Genomic DNA, 20,608 nt, shown 5'->3' on the forward strand with positions numbered 1-20,608 from the left:
AAGAAAAATAAATTATATGATGCCACCGAAAAGCCTCCCTCTTCTGAACTGTGTAGAAGAACAGAAGGAAAATGGCCACCATGGCTCCAGCTAAACCATTAAAAACTAACACGGGTGCTACAGAAAACAGATAAGCAGTTTTGTCTTTGTTTTCCTCTATGCATATATTGTGCCTGTAAGCATAATTTTGGATTTAATAGGCTAAATCCAGCTCTTTGAAGTCAAGGGAAATGCCTTAGTCTCTTCAATCACATTTTCTTTGATTTACTTATTAATGTTATTTGTGATGTGACATAAAAGCACCCAGCAAGCTGTTATACTCCCTTCAACAAACAGCCACCCAGATGCTCGACAGCCATGGCAGTGATGATCCTAAATCAAATCCTATGTGGTTTTCCTAAACTAAATATCATACACTCCTGCAGCACCACCAGTGAACAATGGGGGAGATTGGCTCCAGCAGCCACCAGCCACTAACGTGGAAGCCCATCCTGGTGCCCCAGCATAGAAGCCCATCCTGGTTCAGCACAGACACTGGAGATGCTACCTCTGTTCCAAGTTTGCAACAGCATGTTTTTCCAAAGATGAAGGGGAGACCAAAAAAGAAAACAAACAAAAAAAAAAGAAATCTAGCACAGAGATTATTTGACTGAACCTTCTGGTACTGAACCAGGCTCCCTTGTTGACAATTAAGAGATTCACCCCAGCTCACTGTCTCAATGCACTGCAACCTAAGTGAACTAAATATCTTGTACCAGGGTTTGCTGTCAGAGATGTTGCTTCCCAAGCTCTCGCTGTCATTGATATCCCAATGGCTGCAACAGCGTTAAAATGCATTAAATAAATGCTGCAATTCCATTATCCCAAATGTAGTCATCTGAAGACTACGTATTAGTTCATCTAGTTTCCATTTACAGTCACTAGAAAGAAACAGGCACTTCAGGGACTGATTACTCTGAGCCACTTCAGACTTCTTGGATGGGAAGCTGAGGTGTCTCCCTCTTTGCTGATTAGACAGAAAACCTGTATGACCATCTTAGTTGAGATACTTAGAGCTTAGCCCTTGAAGCCCTCGATCAGGGTTACCAAATGGACATGGAGCTCCAACAGGTGGAGTCACAGGTCAAACAGAAAAATATTTGCACAAAAGGATCTTTAAAATGAAAGTGAATTAGGGGCCTGAAAATGATAATTGTAATCAATTTTTCTTAAAAAACATCTGAGAATTGGTGCTACAGGTCCAATGTTTTGCTGTCACAAGAAAAAAATCCTCAGTGGCCATGGCCATTGCCACCTCCTAAACCCCCTCTCAGCAATCCTGTTAAATCAATTGCAAAAAACCATTATCTAAAACTATGCAAGAGCAAATCACTACACCTTCATGACTCCCAGCTGAATGACAATAGTAGTACCTCATTTCTGTGGTACACCTTTGTTCTCTAACTTACTTGTTAACTTTTTTCAAAGGAGTTTTAATTCACGCTCTTTGTATGTAGTGTGTATTCTAGTGAGGCTCTGAGTGCAGAGGAACTTTGCAACAATGGCTGTAATACAGGTGATAATATTAATAATACCCATTTTTATTGTGTATTGCCCTTGCGCACCTCAGAAGCTGTCTGTATGACTCAGTTAAATTGTTTTGCTTAATGTGATCCTACCTGGTACAACATGAACAATCAGTGCTGTGTCAAGAGGGAGGAAGCTGCTGCAAGCCCCTGGGCTATTGCAGCTATTGCTGCAGCTGAAATTTTTTCTGATTGCTTCATTTCAAAATTTTTGGCTGTTTTTTGCTATTAATCTTGGAAAGCCTCCAAAATAAACCTGATAAAGTCCTGAACATCACAAAAGATGCATTCTTCCCCATACTTGTAAATCATCTTTGGCACACTTCCCGATTTTAGTAATTATAGATTTCCCCCAAGCTCCCTGAACATTGCCCATAGATATAAGGCTTTGCATGATCTGTCATCTAATTCAAAAAACTACAGCAAGCTATTACATGAACCCCACATTAGACAGTAGAGCAATTCAATACTAAAGCACTGTTTAGGTCTCTGTATGGTTTTCTTGATGGATGTTATACTGCTGGTCTATTTTTATGTATTATTTATACTGGGATAGTGCCTAGAGGCCCCAGTCAGGGGCAGGACCCCATAGTGCTGCACATACTATGAAGGAGGATACAAGAGTCTCTCCTCCTTGCAGCTTATAGTCTAAGTATATAACGAATGGCACCAGATGGATAAAACAGTCAGAGGGAGCAGAAAGTGAGATAGTTGTTAATAACAGTAACAGGCAGAGCACAACAGCTACTTAGCTATATATAGGCCATGTGTTGTTTCTGTCACTGCTTTCCCTCTGTCCTCTGTATTGTATTTTACAACTTGCAGTGACCTGTGGACAAGCACTCATGCACAGAGCCGTCCTCTGTGTGTCTGAAGCACTGGGCACTTGGAAGTGTCTTTCATTGCCCACATCAGGTATCTAGGTGAGATACCAAGGATATAACCCAGAGGAAAGAGGTAGGTACTTACAGACTATGACTCAGAGCCCCTCAGTCAGGGTATAAAGTGGATGATGTGAATTCACAGGTTTGGAGTCACTCATGGGAGGGATTAGGATGTTGGGGTGTCAAGGGAGTCCAGCAAAAAGCTGGTCTTAGTGCAATTCATATAATCTCTGCCCTTATTCCCTTACACATTGACAGTGCAGAATATGAGTGTCTCAGGCATCTATGTTTCTGCAGCAAGAACAGCCAAGAGTCCTTACAATGTCCAGTAACACTGTGCTAAATCTCACTTAGGTTGAAGATGGGCTTTTAAGATCATAGCTTTGTGACCCAAATACACCCCTTCAATTCAGGAGTTCTTATTTCATGTCCTGATCTGCATCAGGACTGCTCCACACCCAGATAAGATCAGCACCACCTTTAGATCACCTGTGCGAACACTAAGTCCTCCTCTAAGTTCTTAGGACAGTTCAGTTCTGGTTTCCCAATGCAATAGGTGTGGGGTCTGCAAGGTCAAGAAAAAGCAACAAACACAAACTCCTGTAAACACATTTTGCTCTTCTGAATTCAGCATATTTTAGACATTCCCAAGCAAAAGTCTAGTCCAGTATCATATATAGCCGCAGGCTTTCTGACACCAGATCCCTGTCTCTGAAGTGACTCATCTCTGCCTCTTCATCAATAGCTGAGCCAGAAGAGAGTTGAATAGCAGAGGGACTCTGCTTCCCTTCCCAGCAGAGCCAATGAAGTATGCAAGTGACAAGCAGCTGTGAGGGAAATAAGAGTCCAGCTGCATGAAGATGAGCTCTGGTGAGGCTGGAGGTGTGAGCTACCAAAACAAGAGGGACAAAGCCTAAAAGCAGGCCTTTTCTTTGAAGAGTGCAAACCTAAAAGAGTAAACTGGTCACAAAGAGATGTTGCTGTCCCGCAGGGCAACAAATGTAATAATACGAGGGAGGAATCTATCACTAAGTCACACCTACAACAGAATAAGCTAAGCTCATCTTTCTCTGAAGGTCAAACTTGTGTGTTTGCATGGGTTAGCAGGAGCCTCAGGTCATCTCGGTCTTCCTCATGAGTCTGTATTGCTCAGCCTTTCCTCAGATCCTCAGCACCCTACAGCTGCTTTGCACACGGGTCTTCAGCAGCTCCCAGAATTTTTGTAGCTCTTCTCTGGATAAATTTCATTTACCTGCATATTTTCTTTTCTTTAAACTCACAGTGCCCATAATTGCATTTTCTCTGAGGATCGGTCATTTTCAAGGAGGTAGCTACCACCTAGAGGTAACATAGTATTTCCAACTAACATGAGGCTGTTGTATTAACGGGTATTAGGAGTAGATTTCCAAAAGAGCTCAGCTCCCATTTAGTTATTAAGGCCTAGATTTTCAAATGTAGTGTTAGGTAACTTGAGACATGTAGGCCTTACTGAGTATGAGATTCTTTGGTAGCAAATGCACCATAGCACTTTTGAGATGTTGCCGGTCTGCACAAGGACTGCTTCACACAAAGAGAAGTGGGAGCTCTATCATGTAGTTCGTTTTTAATAAAAGACTTCCTGAGTGGTTTATGAGAAATAACAGGAGGAAAACACAAATTGTTTGAGGTGGTTTCTGTAATTCTTTTAGAGCATTTCAGCCAATACACTCATTAAAAACAATTTTTTTACCTTAAAAACAAGCTGAGTTGATTTTATTTAATCCTTTTATTCTTAAGTTAACATTCATATTGCCTAATTTCAACCATCTAAAATTCAGGCATTATCTTGGATCCCTCCCGAGAGGGTGGAGACAGGCATTGCTGGGGTGAATTTGTCCCTCGACTCAGGTACTGTCCCTGAATAGGGTGCATTTTCCTTTGGAGCACCTGAAAACAGTACTGAAAACAGAGAAAATCAGGTGATCACCTTATACTACAGACAAGTGAAATAAATCCTGTCTTAATTAGTTTTTCTACTCAGTATACTTGCATGGCTCCCACTGTTACATCTGAACACCCGTATTTTCCAAACCTATTATTCTCATGCTCTTTTTATGACACAGTGTAGTTTTTACCTATTTACAGATGTATATAGCTGAGGCAGGTAGAGGTCAAGATCCAGACCTGCAAAGGTATTTAGCAAGTTAGTTGCCTGAATTAAGTGGTTTTCAGTCTCAGCTGACTAACACTTAACTACATAGACAAAGAAGTGGCAGTTGGGTGCCTTTAGGAATTTGCTAGGATCTAAGCAGAAATGACTTGCCTAAGGATGTATGTCATGGAATTAACCCCAGGTCTCCTGAGCTGCTATCCTAACCTTTGGAATGTCCTTAACATTAAGCAAATCCTCTGCTGTTTTTGGAATTAAACTTCTGAAGTATTTACAGTCATGTCGTCTTCTTTGTTAAACTCAAACAAGCTATGCACACTCAAATCCTTTAATTTTGCCTCATAAATCAAACCTGACTCAAAGACTCCTTTCTCACATTTATTGCTCTTCTCCAAGATCTCCTTAGATGTTAACTTACTAGTAACAGCACAATAAGGCCAAAATTCCAGGTCAGGTTTTTAGGTTTTACTGTGATACAAGTAAACACATGAACACACTCATGAAGTTGTAAAATATTATATTCACTTCAACGAGCACAGAGCCCTACTCTGCTACGTAGCGTCTGAGCCGTCTCTATCACAGTACAGTGCACTGATATCGTCTGTTGCACTTATAGAAGTAACTGACCAAGACCTTGAAACTGAAATACTTAGGCCTTGTCAACATGAGAATCCAGGCACAGTAAGATGTGAGTTAGCAGAGTACTGACTGCTCTGCGAGCACGTCGCACATAAGTGTGTATTAGAAAGCTTTTAATTAGAAAGTAGCTTCCTTCACTTTAAAAGCAGACTTAGGACATGCACCCTGCAACTGACCACGCAGACAGTTAGTGTGAAGACACCACACTGCACACTGTTATTCTGGTTTAACAGCACGCTGACTTCCGCATGTAGACAAACCTTATCAGACCACAGCAGGCTTCAGTATTGGGTGATATGTGTTTCTTAGAATAATCTTGGGGAGAACTGCAGAATGCTAAGCATGCCCTCTGACTTCCCTAGGACTTGCACCTGGGTCACAGTATGGGTCAATTTATAAAATAGGCTCAATCCATTTCATCTGTGTGGATTTTTTTTGTAACTTATCTCAACAGAAAATCAAGATTCTGTAGGGAGAGAGAGGTGACAGCCTCACACTATTCAAACAAATAACATGATAAAACACTGTTTCTGGTACTACACAAGTATAGTTCTCCCCTTCTAGGACAGCAACCTTGATTTCTAACTAATCAAAGCAATCATATATCTACTCTGAATTATCATCAAAGCCTATCCATGGTTTTTGGGGTTTTTTAGAAGATATAAGCACAGAGTATGGACAGCTTGTGGGAAACATACAGGTAAAGTACCATGCATTGTTCAAAAAAAGGTGTTTATATAATTGTAAAAGGTTTCCCAAACTTCAGATTTTTAGAGGGTCATTTGATCAACTCCTATTTTAAACAGAAAACAGAAACCTTACAGTTACACTTATATTGAATCCAACAGCTTGTTTATGGACTAACATTTATTGTCCAAATAGGATTCCGTTTCTGGGGACATCAGGAAAATGAGATCCTGCAACACCCTTTCCATTGAATTGCCTTGCCCATCTTCTGAAATAGAAAAAGGTAAAACTCCTACACCAAAATAAGAACGTTTTGCCGAATCACCCAGCTTTGGGGCAAGACAACATGTTTGTTCTGTGTCAGGATTTCCAACCTCTGCCTTGTAAACCACAAGAGGAACATGCTACTTCGAAGTTTTACACAAACAAGAGAATCCCACGCACCACCATATCTCTGTAGGGAATGAGGAATAAGTACTTAGGCAGCAAACAGTGCCAAAAACTAAAATGCCTATTTTGGGACTTTCTCCCAGCCTAACAGAAAAGCAGGAGGTGGAAATGACAGCTACACAAGAAAAGACACCCATGGGATTTAGGTCACATCTTCAACTTCAGCATGTCCAAAAAGAGCTCTGAGCAATTGCTGCTGCCTCCACAGTGTTGCTGCGTTTTCTTTTCTGAGTGGTGGCACACACAGGCTAAGGCTGGGAAGCTTTCTGTAACACAATATATTCGTGGCTCAGACCAGATCCCATCACTGGGATCTAATAAAACTAGTTGGAAAAAAACTACTGATCTTCTAAGGGAAAACACTGGAGACACTGAGGGAGGATGCCAAACCCATCTGAACACAGAGCCTTGGTGGCTCTACAGAACAGCCTTTGTTTCCACACTATGTCATTAATTTCTCCGTCCTCCATCAGCACCTTTTCAACTTCTCTAACCACTTGAGCTCACACCTCTTCTCCCATGTGGCTCAAAGAAGGATGAAGACAGACAGCACAATTAAAAAAACGTCATGCCTTCCAAGCATCAAAATGCTATTTTGTTGAGAAAAAATGAAAAACAGAGAGTAGGGATATTACAGTGCCCACTGCAAGGCCTTGTGAGATTCCCCCAGGGTCATCACAAAGAACCATGGTAATCTCTGCTGATGTTTGGACTAAAGATAATAATGCTACTTGTATTCAAAGTCACTGTGTCCCAGTTATTCTGGCCTTAAATACAACTTCAGTTATAGAGGTGAGTGTATCACATTAGAGACAAGATAAACTGAAAGTTTTTCTTGGAGGTGTCAGATCCCACTTTCCATTGCATCATGTGAATTCCTGGATGGAAAACAAAACACAATGAATCCAAATACATTCCAAAATGCTTTTCTCACATCACTTTAGTGGCGTTTACCTTGTTTGCAGGGAAAGGAAGAAAGGAAGGAAATGACAGAAAGGATGAAAGTACTTTTTCTTAAAAAAATACTATTAATTAAGGCAGATTTTATTATCCTTAAAACAGGATGATATCCTAGGATAAAAATAGAAATAAAGCTTGTCTTTACAAAGAAAATTAGTATCCATATTTCAGCACTGACCAACTGCAGAACAGCTGCGCCTGTGGTGGTGTGGCATAAATGCTATCACACACACAGGCGTTTTTACCATTGCCTTGAAAACCTGACACAAGACCTGAAATCTGAGTTCTCTCCCTTTAACAGCTTAACACCCCTCATGCAGGATTGCTACTCAGTAGACTACCCCTAGGGAGGGAAGTTTTTCATCATGTCGGGACCATTTCTGGGAATTGACAGGATACAGGATAACTGCGCCTGGAGTTTTTCCTAAAGCACAAGAGAGAGCTAAACTGTAGGAAGGAGATGAAATTTCAGAAGGGAGGAGAGTTTGGAGGCAGGAGCAGCTTGTCTTGTTCCTTGAAACCACCTGGAGAACTGCTGCAGCAATGAGGTGAGGATGGCAATTCCAGCAAGGACAGACTAAGTCCTTGTGCCACAGGACACGCTGGCAGCCAGCACAGACCCAGCGCAATGGAAAAGCCAGGGGAAAAAGAAGCAGAATCACACCTGGGGTGTTAAACTGAGTATGACAATTTCATTCTGCTTGTCTTATTTTGGGGAGGGGGGGAGGGGGTTTAAGAAAGAAGAACTCCCTGCACTGTTTGCTTCATGTACTGCCTGCTTTTCTGTCAGGCTGTGAAAAGGTAAAGAAATTGGCATTGGAGCTTTCAGCAGTGTTTTGTGCCTAAGTATTTATTCTTCATCCTTATACATCAATGCACAACAAGCAACAAATTGAGAAAAAACCCCAACCCTTCCATCTCTGTAAGAGCCGAAGCACAATAATTTATCTATCACCAAGTAGCCAGGATTTGATTTTAACACCGTTGAGGAGATCAATGTCTGTGTTATGTTTTTCATAATGGTGCTCATGCTGCTATTTAGGAAACCAACGAGTTGTAGCAAAATCTCAGGAAGCAAAGGACACAGAAGTTTCAGGCTTGTGAGGACAGCATAATAACTGATCTGTACTTAAAAGTGTAAATGTCTTTAGAAAAAAGCCAAACCAAACCAGACCAAACACCAGATTTATGAATATTTAGAGGGGTGTTATAAGAATATCAGTCTACCATTTACCTCCTCACATATATTCTATTTTGTGAGTTTAATCAGCCTAAGCAGTCTGTAACAGTCCATCTAAAGGTGGAAAATCTTCTAATGTAAAACTCCCTTAATTTCACTGAAAGGTGTATGGGCTGTCAGGGTGTTATATTGGAAAAGATATTTCTTTGCCATAGATTCATATTTTGTTTTTTTCAGGCTCAGGCAGTTTTATGAGATAATATATGTCTGCTTTTTGTAGATGTCACTAGAGGACTATAAACACTGAGTCATAACTCCAGAACAAATCTGTACATTGCAAATGGTATTACCCAGGACACTCATCTGAAAAAGATGGACAGCACAGAGCAGCAGAGGTAAATGTACCTTTTCTTCTAGAATGAGGACCTAAAAGACACTTAAGCCCAAACAATCTTAGTAACTCTCTTAGATGCATCAATTCTCTCACTTTTTCCTCAGTTAGATGGGACTGATGTTCCAAAAATTACATCCAGTCAGCTTTTCCTTAAAGGCTTTACAATTTTGAGTTCATTTTACAAAAAAAAAATAAATTGAGTCTTAAAAAACCTTGGATTTCATCAGGTCTGAGAAAACCTAAGTTCTGACAACATTGTATTTTGCAGAAGCATCATGATTTTGGCTGGGATAGAGTTAATTTTCTTCCTAGTCGCTGGTATAGTGCTCTGTTTTGGATTTAGGATGAGAATAATGTTGATAACACACTGATGTTTTAGTTGTTGCTAAGTAGTGTTTACACTAGTCAAGGACTTTTCCAGCTTCCCATGCTCTGCCAGGTGCACGAGGAGCTGGGAGGGGAGGGGGCACAGCCAGGACAGCTGATCCAAACTGGCCAAAGGGATATTCCTTATCATATGATGTCATGTCCAGTATATTAACTGGGGGGAGTCGGCCAGGGGAAGCAGCAGTCACAGCCTGGGGACTGGTGGGGCATCGGTGGGTGGGTGGTAGCAGCTGTATCACTTGGGTTTTTTTCCTTTGGTTCTCTGTGTGTGTCTCTCTCTCATTGTTTTCCTTTTCATTATGCTGTTATTGTTGTTTTTATTATTTTATTTTATATTAATTCTTAAACTGTTCTCATCTGAACCCATGATTTTTCTTACTTTTGCTCTTCCAATTCTCCCCCTCGTCCTACTGGGGTGGGGGGAGTGAGCGAGCGGCTGCGTGGGGCTCAGTTGCTGACTGGGGCTAAACCATGACAAGGAGACATCAGATCAACAGACCACAATGATTCAGGCAGAAGTTATGTAAAGCATCCTTGTCTATTAAAATTGTTTTAGCCAAAAGATTAGATTAACAGCAGAGCTTTATGATCTTAACTGCCTCTTCAGTCAGCCAGGTTCAGCATTAGAGACCAGTATAAAACATCTCTCCTGCTGTTAACCAGGGTTTGCATGTAGTGAAACCTGCTTAACAACGGGTCCCCCATGGCACCAGGGCCACTGGGCACACATACAACAAAGTCATGATTATTCCAAACTCTTCAGTGCCTGTGGCGTTCAAAAAGAGGCTTTGCTCTGCCCACCTTACTTGCAAAGCCAGGGTGGGCTCCAAGCGTGCCCAGTTCTCCCACAGACTGAATCCAGATGATCTACCTCTCCCAACACCTTTAATCAGCAGCCCCAAGTTCAGTGCACTCCTTCAGGAGCAGGTAGGATTAGACTCCCAATGGTTAATTCAACAGTGTAGTTCAATATCAAATAGGAAATATCAACACTGATACCAAAGCATTAATTGCAGCAGGTCCAGTAAAAGCAATCTTATCCCTGAAAGATGATGCTCTAACCATGCCAAGCCACAGACCCTTTCTGTTGGGGCCTTGATAACAGAGCACTTGCAACAAAGTGGAACCGCTGCTGGCTGAGAAAGCCACACTCCCAAGCACCAGCAACACCACCACTCAGGTAGGTGCTTGAAAAACTGCACTTCCAGGTCACCTCAGGCAAGAGCAGGCACCTGAACCACAGAAATATATTTATTTCAATTTTATTTTAAATTTTGACACAAAGAAAACACTGACCCTACATAGATGCTTATCTGCTGGGAGAGCTCATGGCTGAGGATCCCAAATGAACTTAGGCGCTTATATCTGCAGCTCGGGGCCTAAGCTGCAGAGTGTTCCTCCTAACCTTCTGCAAGCTGGCTTACACAGCCTTTCCTCATGACTTGTCGCTTTTGGGGATCCCACCACAATCACCCAGTCAGTGCACAAGAAGCGAGAGTACTTGCTTAGTACTTCAGTTTCCGTCTTCTCTTTACAACTCTTCCCACAAATGCTTTCAGTGTATACCACTAACTTAAATCTCTGCTTTCCTCTTTCAGCTTTCAGAGCTGCTCATTTCTTCTAAAGACCTAGGACTGCCCTTAGCTATTACAAATCAATCCACTAATTTCAGTTACGCATCTCTAATTTACACCAGCAGAAGATGCAGCTTGTTATAGAAATACTTTTGGAACATAACAACTGTTGCATGCTACTGTCATTCCCATGGACACTGTCCACGTCCTCAGTGCAGCAGTTTTATCTGCAAACTGTAGCAGAAGTTTGCCCCTCAGCTCCAGAGTACATCACAGTCATTGGACGTGTACAGTGGCTTGTGCCAAATTAACCCACCCATCTGTGGATGGTTTTCCTGTCATTAAAATAATCATTATGAAACCCCTCATCTGGGACTACTTTTGCAGGATCCCATTCATGAAATATACTTTATCAACTTAAAACTCTGAAATGAAGACAGGCAGATTTAAAGATCCACTAGCAAAAAAACTACTTACAAAAACCTGGTATTATAGGAAAGGGATAGAGATAATAAAGACATCTGCTTTTATTAGTTCACCCTTTATACTTGGATTTCTGTTCCTTCCAGTTGACTTGTTCCTACAGATTAATGATTTACAATATTTTGCTCTTAACAAACTGGATGATGCCAACTGTCTCCACTATTAACGTGCTGAGATACATAAAGATCAGGTAAAAACTGGTATGCCTGCTCTCTAGATCAAGAAAAAACTGAATTATCTTTTCTCCTTCTTGGTAAGTTTGTGTTTCTGCATCATATTTGTAACAGATTTTTTTTTCCTTACTTTTGAAGGCGAGAGTTCTGCTCCAGTTGAAACACAAAGGCTTAGTCTTGGACTCAAAGTATTACGTGGCTCAGTGGATCCAAGAATTCCAGATTTGTTCATGTGGAGACTTTGTGCCTCTAGAAAATCCTCTAACTTCCTTATAATATAACTCCCCACAATAAAGTAGATTCTTTGAGGCTGCATTGTTCAGAAATTAATCTGCTAAACTAAGGAGGCCACAGGAACTAAAAGTCAGGTTAATTCAATGTAATTAATTTACTGAGGCATTAGGCCAAATTTGCTATTTATCTTTCACAACAGGGGATCTCATAATGCCATTACAAAGTCAACTTTGCCCTGATGCTTATATCATTCAACAACAGAAAAACAGGTTAAGACCTCTGTGCATTCTATGAAATAAAGTTGGTTTTGTTACTGTCTTCTTGAGGAACACACATCTCTTGGTCTTCTGTGCTTGCTGACTCTTGCCTTACCCTGTGGTTGAAAGCGGGGTTTGGTTTTTTTGTGTAATTGACTATATCACCAGTGCTAAATGCAGGAGGACCTTCATTTCTGACTGGGACCTCCCAATGTTACTGCAATATAGCTAACAAATTAGTAAGAACTTCTCTGAATGAAAAAAGGACAACTGGTTGTAGCTAATGACTATATCAACAGAAGTGATAAATGATGACTATCCATATCATATGCATGCTGCTTACTAAAAATAAGATTTTAAGAAATATGGAAGACAGACACAATCAGATTTGTTCCTGTGTCTCCTCTGATTTCTATTAAGCAACAACAGATCTTCAGAGATGTAACATGCCATCACCCTTGTTAGTAGGACATACTGTAGTGGCTTTGAAGATTTATTTATGTCCTTAATACAGGTTTTCAGAAACCTGCTTAAAGAGAAAATAAGCCATGAAGTTAAGTAAATGATTGGTATTTTATATGCAGGAGGAACCTGTCTTTCAGAAGTCAGAGAGTGGAAATAGGAATGTCACATCTTGCAAAGGTACAGATTATGAAGAAAGTCAGGAAAATAGTGCAGAGAACCTTACAGTCAAGGCTGGTTCTTTCTGTAATCTTGGAGAAAAGGAACTGCATTTGCAGCAGTCTATCACTACTTGTCATTGCCCTTCATTTTATTTCCTTCTTTCAAAGCGTAGCTGTTTAGCTCTTTTGGTACCAAAGGATGTTATGAACAGTTTTCCTTTATTACACTGTTCTAAAGCCTTTTAGTATAAGTCTTCATAAAACCTCACATATGTACATTATAAAATTACAGGGAATAAGTTCCATATGAAAAATTCATCTTTCTTCTTACTATTTTTTAGCAAAGATTCTGACGTTAAGCATGAGAGCAACAGACATTGTTTTAATTCTTCATTGTGGAAGGGGAAAAAAAATCCACTTTTTGCTTTTGGTTGAGAAAGAATTTTTTACATACTCCCTCTTTGCAGTCTTGCTCTTGCAAAACCAAAAAAGGATTTTAGATGGACAAAAAGTAACCACAATTATATGGAGTGTGTCATTGATAAATTCCAGGGGAATATAACAAGCTAGGTAGGCACATACCATTAGATCTAGCTGTTCAGAATGTTAAAATTCTAGCCAAGATTAAACTGGAATATTTGGCCACATCACTCCTCAGGACTGCACTTAACTTTTAAAAGACTTGATCTGACTCTAGATTTAGACTTTAGGAAAGTACTGCTTTCAAGAGGGCATTTTACACAGCAGTCTATCTTTAAACATGTGCTTAAGTCCCTTGAAGTACACTAAGCACAGATAGACTGAGAACAGGCGAACAGGCACAAGCCTTTCATTTCATGACAATCTTACTTTTGTATAACTTTCAGTTAATCCTAGGCTTTCTGTTTCCAGTGCATTTAGTCCTGAGTTATGCTGATGCAAGATGAGATCAGTTGCAATGTCTCCAGTATTTTTGGAAGGGGATATTACAGGAAAATAGGTAACTTCTCTCCTCCCTATCCCCTTGGAAAAAATAAATAAGAAAACAACAGCAACAAAGACTCAACATATCATTGAGTATGCTTAGATGCTACAGAACTTTCTAGCCTCTCTTCTTCTGCATGACATCTGCTTCCTGCAAGTCTCCTGATTCACTGACCAACTACATTGGAAAAGTTTAACTGTAGATATTTGTTTTGCTTTTAAACTGACCACATTAAAAGAAAAAGCACACACAACTCTTCTTTCTGTTTACAATAACCCAGGAAGAAAAATACTCAAAGATGTACAAAAAGGATCCATGTTACTGAAAGCTGAGTAATATATACAGTGTGGAATTCATGCAGTGCCGAAGGTCCTCACGAGTTACAGGCCTCCATGTGCATATGAGCTCTAGAGCATGGATTTGTCTTTAGCCATACATAACCTGCAAATTAAGGCTGCAGATAAATACCTGTAATGTGCTGTGCCTAGTCTGACCAGGGAAGCTGTCTATTAGGTAAAACGTTAGGTGCCAGCAGAGCTCTGAACCTTAATCACATATCCCAGCTATGTTGCAGGGAAGCACAATGATTTAGTTAAGGCCAGAATAATGTTCTAGGTTTAAACACCATACCCATCACCCTGATAGTCAAATTGAGTCAATGATTCAACCCAGATGGGAATCCAGGTTCTTCTTGGCTTACTGTTATCTGTTCTGCCCATTAGGCTATATGACTTCCATAAATTATTTCGGCGTTCCCGTTAAAAGAAAGTAAATCCACATGATGCTAAATGCTCCCTCCCAGCTGTAATGCAAACTGGAATTTTGGACCACACCACTGCTCCCTGACTCATCCTGGACCCCCTCCATGAAATGTTGGATCCGTCTAAGCTGGGAAGAGTGGAATAGAAAGGCTGCTTTTTTTTTTTTCTTTTTGCTTTTTTTTTTATCACCCACTGTCAGATAACACGTGGATGTTCACACAGCATGTCTCTAGGATGTGAAAAATAACAATACCAGAGAGGGGCCCTTCTGAACACACAAGGATAGAAAGGAGAAGATAAAAGAACCAAAGATTTATACAGGGATAATTTAAGCACTGAGTCATTGCCATTGCTAAGTTTATAAAGTATATAAAACCCAGACAGAAATGCTGGGGCGGGGGGTGGTGGTGGGGGAGGGGAGGGCGGAGATTGTGTTAAGAAGTACGACAGAGGTGCAGCACTATAAAAAGATAAAAATAGCACGCCCATGGAGCAAAAGTTTGCTTCACATATAGTTTAAATGCAGCCACCATGCTTCACATCTCATGGGCATGGCTTTACTCTGAGCTTCTCTGTTGCTTGTTTGTAGCCGGAGAAAATCCAGAAAGCAAGGAAAACAAACACATCGCACGTTCACTGTGTCTGTCTGATTTAACGACACTTAGTGTGCACCTTAAGCATTTTCCATGGGTTAAAAAGACAATGGGCCAAATATAGCTCTGGCTATCCCGCAGGCTGCCTTGCCAGGAAAGCGCGGTGGGAAAGCCTGCTTAACCAGCATTGAAGGATTCCCTCATGTAGGAAACCTCAGAGAGTATAGAGGTGGCTCAGTGGCCAATTCCAGCACAGGGTGGGGGTAGTGGGGGTTCGCCAAAGAAATGCCGGCATGTGCTGGGAATTCAGCTGATTCCCAGCTGATGAATCAGCCTCTCCGGAGCCACAGGTAACCCGTATGTCTAAATTGCAGTGGCGCACAGTGAAGAGACACCTGAGATTACAGTTTCTTTGGTTTTAAAGGCAAAAGCATAACAAGAGACAAAGCAAATCAGTGATTCAAAAAGAATCCAGGAATAAATCATTATTTTGACCACCCTAAGGTGACAGCATGCTCACAGAGAGACTCTGAATGACTTTGACCTTCTGCAGATTAAAATGTAAAGACCCTGACCATGTGGGACATTTGCACCTCCACTTGTTCTGTGATAGCGCTTGGAAAGAGATGCTGAGTCTATCCCTTCTGCCGGGACCAAAATAGGGACAGGTTTTGTTGGGAGTGTTTCATTCTTTAGCTTCACTTTTTAATATCTTGGTGTTTACACTGTGGTTTTACTTAACTATCGTTATTTAATCTCTGAGTAATAAAGATGCAGTATCCTCAAACACTTTAAAGGGCTCTTTCCCGAAGAACAACATCTATATCCATTTAATATTCTAGCTTAATTAACACTTTGTTTTTTCCTAGGGCCTTGTTTCTTTTAATTCCATTACAAAATCCCAACAGAATTTCAAGGGTGCAGTGTAATTTGCGTAATGAACACAGTGGTATCTACAGTGAAAACATCACCTCTCAGAAAAACAGAAACAAAAACAACAAAACATTAAGAAGTAGAACGAGATGAGGCCTATTATGAGCAGTGTTTTGGAAGGTCGGCTGCAGGCACCATCAGCAGCCGGAGAGAAGCGGGCGGAGGCTGGTTCTTGAGAGCGTGGGATTCAAAAGAGGTATTGCTCTTCAAGGTAATTTTACAGCAGCTACCCACAAAATCAAAGCTGAGGACGGGAATACAGCTCAAATTATATCTTTCTGAGATTTAGTCACCTTAGCACTACTGGAAAGAAATTCTCTCTTCCTGGGATTGTTGTCCTGGAGCATCTCACACCAGCTTTTGTAACTGCAGTCTTTCTTATATTTTGAGACGCGGCAGACGATACTGGCGCAGATGCTATTTCCATTTCTGGTTAAAGCGCTCCATGGGCAGAGCCCACATACTGGTTGTGGGAGACTTTGGCTCAAAAACATTTCTGCCTGGTTTGGAGCACATCTCTGTGATCCAGCACCGCACCTAATGGGGAATCTGCTCTGAGAATCCCTGAGAATCCCTGTTGGGTTGGTCCAGTGGTAAGGAGAGGGAAAGTAAATTTAGTTCCTGGATCTCAGGCTAGTCTGGATGTCCAAGCCAAAATAAAGTTCAAATAAAAGTGAAGCCAAGCTGCTCAGCCTGATCAAGGCTAAAATTCTTCTATTTATGAAGCACCTCAGAGCAGGACTTGTCATGGAAACTTTAAGAAAAAGAGGTGTGACACCTGCAGAATTTGAGTACCTCTGTTTGACAGTAGGATTACAATTATCAACTAAAATACCCCAATTCCTCTTTAGGAAGCTATTTAGACACCCAGCTTTCACAGATTTAATAAACACCTTGGCCCTTACATACCTTGCAGGAGATGATGAGTGGTGCATTTCTGGATCAGGCATATAACAGGCTAAACAAATTAGTCAAAGGCAAAGGTGGAAAATCACATCAACTAGACTAATAAGGGTTTTAAAAACAGTATTACAACGTTGTGCCATATAGTATTAAACACCTCCTCATGGTAAACGGTGAAATCAAGCCTCTTTACTTGTTCCCTAGATTTGCAAGTAAGTAGTAAAAAGGAAAAAGTGACATGCTAAAATTCTTGCAAAAGTTCCTGCCTGCATCTTCACGGCCCGGATCAGAGCCACAGATGCAGCACTCAGCTGCTGCTTTCTCAGCAAAGTGCTCTCTGCTTATGGTCAGACTGCCCCATTGATCTCTATTGTTCTTGGACAAGTTTTCCCATTTCAAATCAAAGTAAAGCTTCTTTAAGGGAAATGTAGGTGGCTGCTTTGCGCTTCTTCAGTCCACAGTCACCAATTACCTAAGGTGCTCAGGAATGTTTCCTTTCTAGAAGCAACAACTTTCATTTTGTAATATTCACTGCAAAACAAGGAGCTTAGCCACCCTCCGTGTTATTGCACAAAGCAAAGTAGAGGTTGTCAGTGCGAGAAGATGAATAATCTCATCTCGGTGAGCACCCCAGGCCAGCCAGGTGCTCGGCACTTCCCGGGGATGGACGCGCTCGGCACGGTCGCGCTCACGGCAATGCTGGAGGACTGTGTGGAAAGGAAGGAATTTTGCCGTCGCTCCAGCACGCAACAGTTTTGCCGCTAGACACGGGCTGATGTCCGTGCCGCCCTCCCCATCGCCCTGAGACACCTATGCGAAGCAGGAGCGGGCGTAGAGGCGCCGGGGCTGAGGGCAGGAAACACCTTCCCTCCGCCCGCAGCGGTGCCCCCCCCGCCAGCCGGTAACCCCTGGCCCCAAAGCCGTCGCCTCCTCGGCCCTGACCGCCCCCCCCCCCCGCACCTCTGCTGCGCTCCCAGGGCAGAGCCGAGGGGTTTCCCGGCGGCAGCGCACCTCCGCTCCCTGGCGACTGGAGGCGGCGGCCCGGGCACCGCCGCCAGGTGCGGGGCGCCGGCGCCGCCGCCGGAGCGGCCGGGACGGGCAGGGGCACCCCGCGCACTTTTCCACGCACCCCCACTCCCAGGTCCACCCCTCGGCCGCCGCGAGGAAAAGTGCCCCAGCGCGCAGCGGGGCGGCGTAAAGTCCTGCGGGGACGGTCCGGTACCTGCCGGGGAGCCGGAGCGGCGGCGAGGTGCGGGGTGAGGCCGGTGCGGGGCCGGGGCCGGTGGCCGGGTTTTTGGAGGCGTTGCGAGCGAGGCGGGCTCCTCCCCGGCGGCGGCGGAGGGTCTCGCTCCTTCTGCGCCGAGTGTCAGACTTTCCCCTGGCTTCCCTTCCTCCATCCCCGCCACCCCTTTCCACTCCCTCGCACGCACATGCACACCCCTCCAGCAAATGGGCTGCTGCGTGTGCGTGTGCGTGTGCGTGCGTGTGTGGCGTGCCAGCCGGCTCAGACACACACCCGCCGCCGCTGCTGCCGCCGCCGGTCACAGCCCCGGCCACCGCGAAACATTAACTCCGTGAAGAGCAGCGGAGCGCACCCGCAGGCACCCACAGAGGCTGGGGCCGCGATATGCCCACCCTGCTGAGAGCGGGCACCGAGGCACCCTGCGCTCACCCTGGACCACAGACCTGTGAGTGTGCACAGGAGCATCCCACCCTAATATCGTGATCGCCTTGTGCAGGTGCTGGTCCAGATCATAACGTCTAAAAAAGCCTCAGGTCCGCTCATCCCCGTGGCACATTCCCGCTGGGCATGAACTACAGGTCACTGGATGGTAGACTGGGAATGAAAAAAAGAAAGAAAAGCAAGCCCACCACTCTTACTGATAAGGAGAGAGCAGCCGGGCAGTGGCCCATAGCTAGGGGTTGGTGCACATTTAAGAATAGCCCACATGCAAAACTGTAGCTGCCAGGGATACATCTGCCTTTGCGTTTATTTGTTTTGCCCGTGGAATGTGCTACATCGGTGGTTCTCCAGCTTTCGCATGCTGCAGACCACTTCCTAAGAGAGAATTTCTCTCCTGGACCAACCCACTCCCACACCAAACCCTTTTCTCCAACATATTTCCTTCTGTGGCTGCCCGAGGAAGAGCCTTTCTGCCCACAGGCTGAGAGCCATTGAACACATGGCACAGATAATATCAGACACTTCCAGACAAGACACACTGAGGCTCTTTCAAAAACTGTTTCCCTTAGTGAAGAGCTCAGATTGAAAGTCTTCAGCTGGTGGCTCTGTTGCAGAACAGACCCCGACTGTTGCTCCCATGAACAGGAGAACCAAAGAAGTCCAGAGGAATATATTGGAGTTTCCACCATGTTACACCCCTCAGCAGAACTTCATCTTCACCTGCCATTCACACAGAAGTTAGATGGGTGGTCTGCGTATCCAAGACAGGATCTAAACATGGGGGTTTTTTTAAGTTCACCAAAAGCAGGCTTTACATTTTTTTATATAGGCTTTTCAAACAGTTTGTTACTACAGTACCAAGCGGATGTTGTTTTTATAAACTTTGCCCACACAGATACACAGACTCTATTTGTCTATATGTGCCTTACATTCCCACAAAATAAACGGTGGAATTTGAAGACAGGTTGCTTCATAGTAGCCACTGACTACTGCTCTTTTAAGGCCAGCAAAAGGGGATTTTATGCCTGATTTTCCACCTTCATTTAATTATCGTCAATAAAAGCTTCCATTGCTTTAATCCCTGGATGGCACTGTTTAATAAAAATATCATTGTGATATGTACGATGTGGATTAGAGCCCGGTTTGTGTTTTAAGTCCTGTGGAATGATTTTTGCACTTTACCTTGCTCCCAGATACTCACTGAACATCACAGACACTCTGCTGTGTCAGAAGAAACTCAAGAAAAAAAAATTGAGGAGCAGGTTGATGGAGGAAAAATCCCTCATGATTTTTTAAGCATTCATTAGAACTACAGAATTGGGCTTTGAAGTATTCGGAAAAACATGAATACTGGTAAAAAGAAATCATGTTGAAAAGTACTGCTTGCTTTATGTACTGGCAGTGTTTCAGACTCCTTGAAGAAGAAATCAGTGTGAATGTCCCCTTTTCTGATTTGTGGCACCAGCCTGCAGTCTCTGTGAAATATAATAGAAATGGTTTTGGGAAAAGCTTTTATTTTAGTAGCTACTTATTTTTTTTCTTGCAAATCATGAGAACACATATTTTTGGTGGAATAAATAGCAGAAGATTCATCTTTCAAGAATTGTACAAACGAATATTTGAAATAATTAAGCTATTTATTGACGTGGAAGAAACCAAGAAAAAAGATGCCCTCTTGTGGCTGTTTGCTGCATGAAAACCGAGAAGTTCGTTCCATTTCTGCGCGGACAGTGCAGGACCAACATGCCTTCTTATTCCTTGTTGCTAAGGCTGTAAGCAACGTCACACAAGGTCATACCATGGACACAGGCTGAGGAGACGCTACCATCTGCAACGTATCATTTTAAATGATCAGTTGATGCATTCCTTGGCATTGTATTTTAAACCTCTGTTCAGAAAATTCCAGCGTAGGTAAGTATAGCTTCACTGGGCGACATTAGAAGGAATTTTACCTTTCTCGGTGACTGCATTGGTGCTACCTCTTTGAGTGACTTTTTTGGTCAGGTCTGCATTTGCCCTTTACAGGGTGTTCTAAATACCCCAAAGGTTATTGGAATTTTTGCCAAATTTACAGAAATTGCTTAAGTTTATTGGAAGATAGATTCCTGTCAACATTTTGAAGATGTGATGA

At 42.7% G+C, this 20,608-nt stretch overlaps 1 protein-coding gene across 2 annotated transcripts in view; it reads right to left on the minus strand.

The window, feature by feature from the left end:
- SEMA3D (semaphorin 3D) overlaps positions 1 to 18,338 on the minus strand; it is a 143,758-nt gene extending 125,420 nt beyond the window's left edge. Inside the window, exon 1 of one of the 2 annotated variants that reach the window (XM_075081520.1) lies at positions 18,016 to 18,338. The gene's annotated coding sequence lies outside the window, so the exon portion shown is untranslated. The remainder of the gene's footprint in view (positions 1 to 18,015) is intronic. The other variant, XM_075081521.1, reaches the window with a different exon arrangement.
- Between the last annotated feature and the right edge of the window lie 2,270 nt (positions 18,339 to 20,608).

The sequence above is a fragment of the Phalacrocorax aristotelis genome, chromosome 1, assembly GCF_949628215.1.
Source record: "Phalacrocorax aristotelis chromosome 1, bGulAri2.1, whole genome shotgun sequence".
Classification (NCBI taxonomy): domain Eukaryota; kingdom Metazoa; phylum Chordata; class Aves; order Suliformes; family Phalacrocoracidae; genus Phalacrocorax; species Phalacrocorax aristotelis.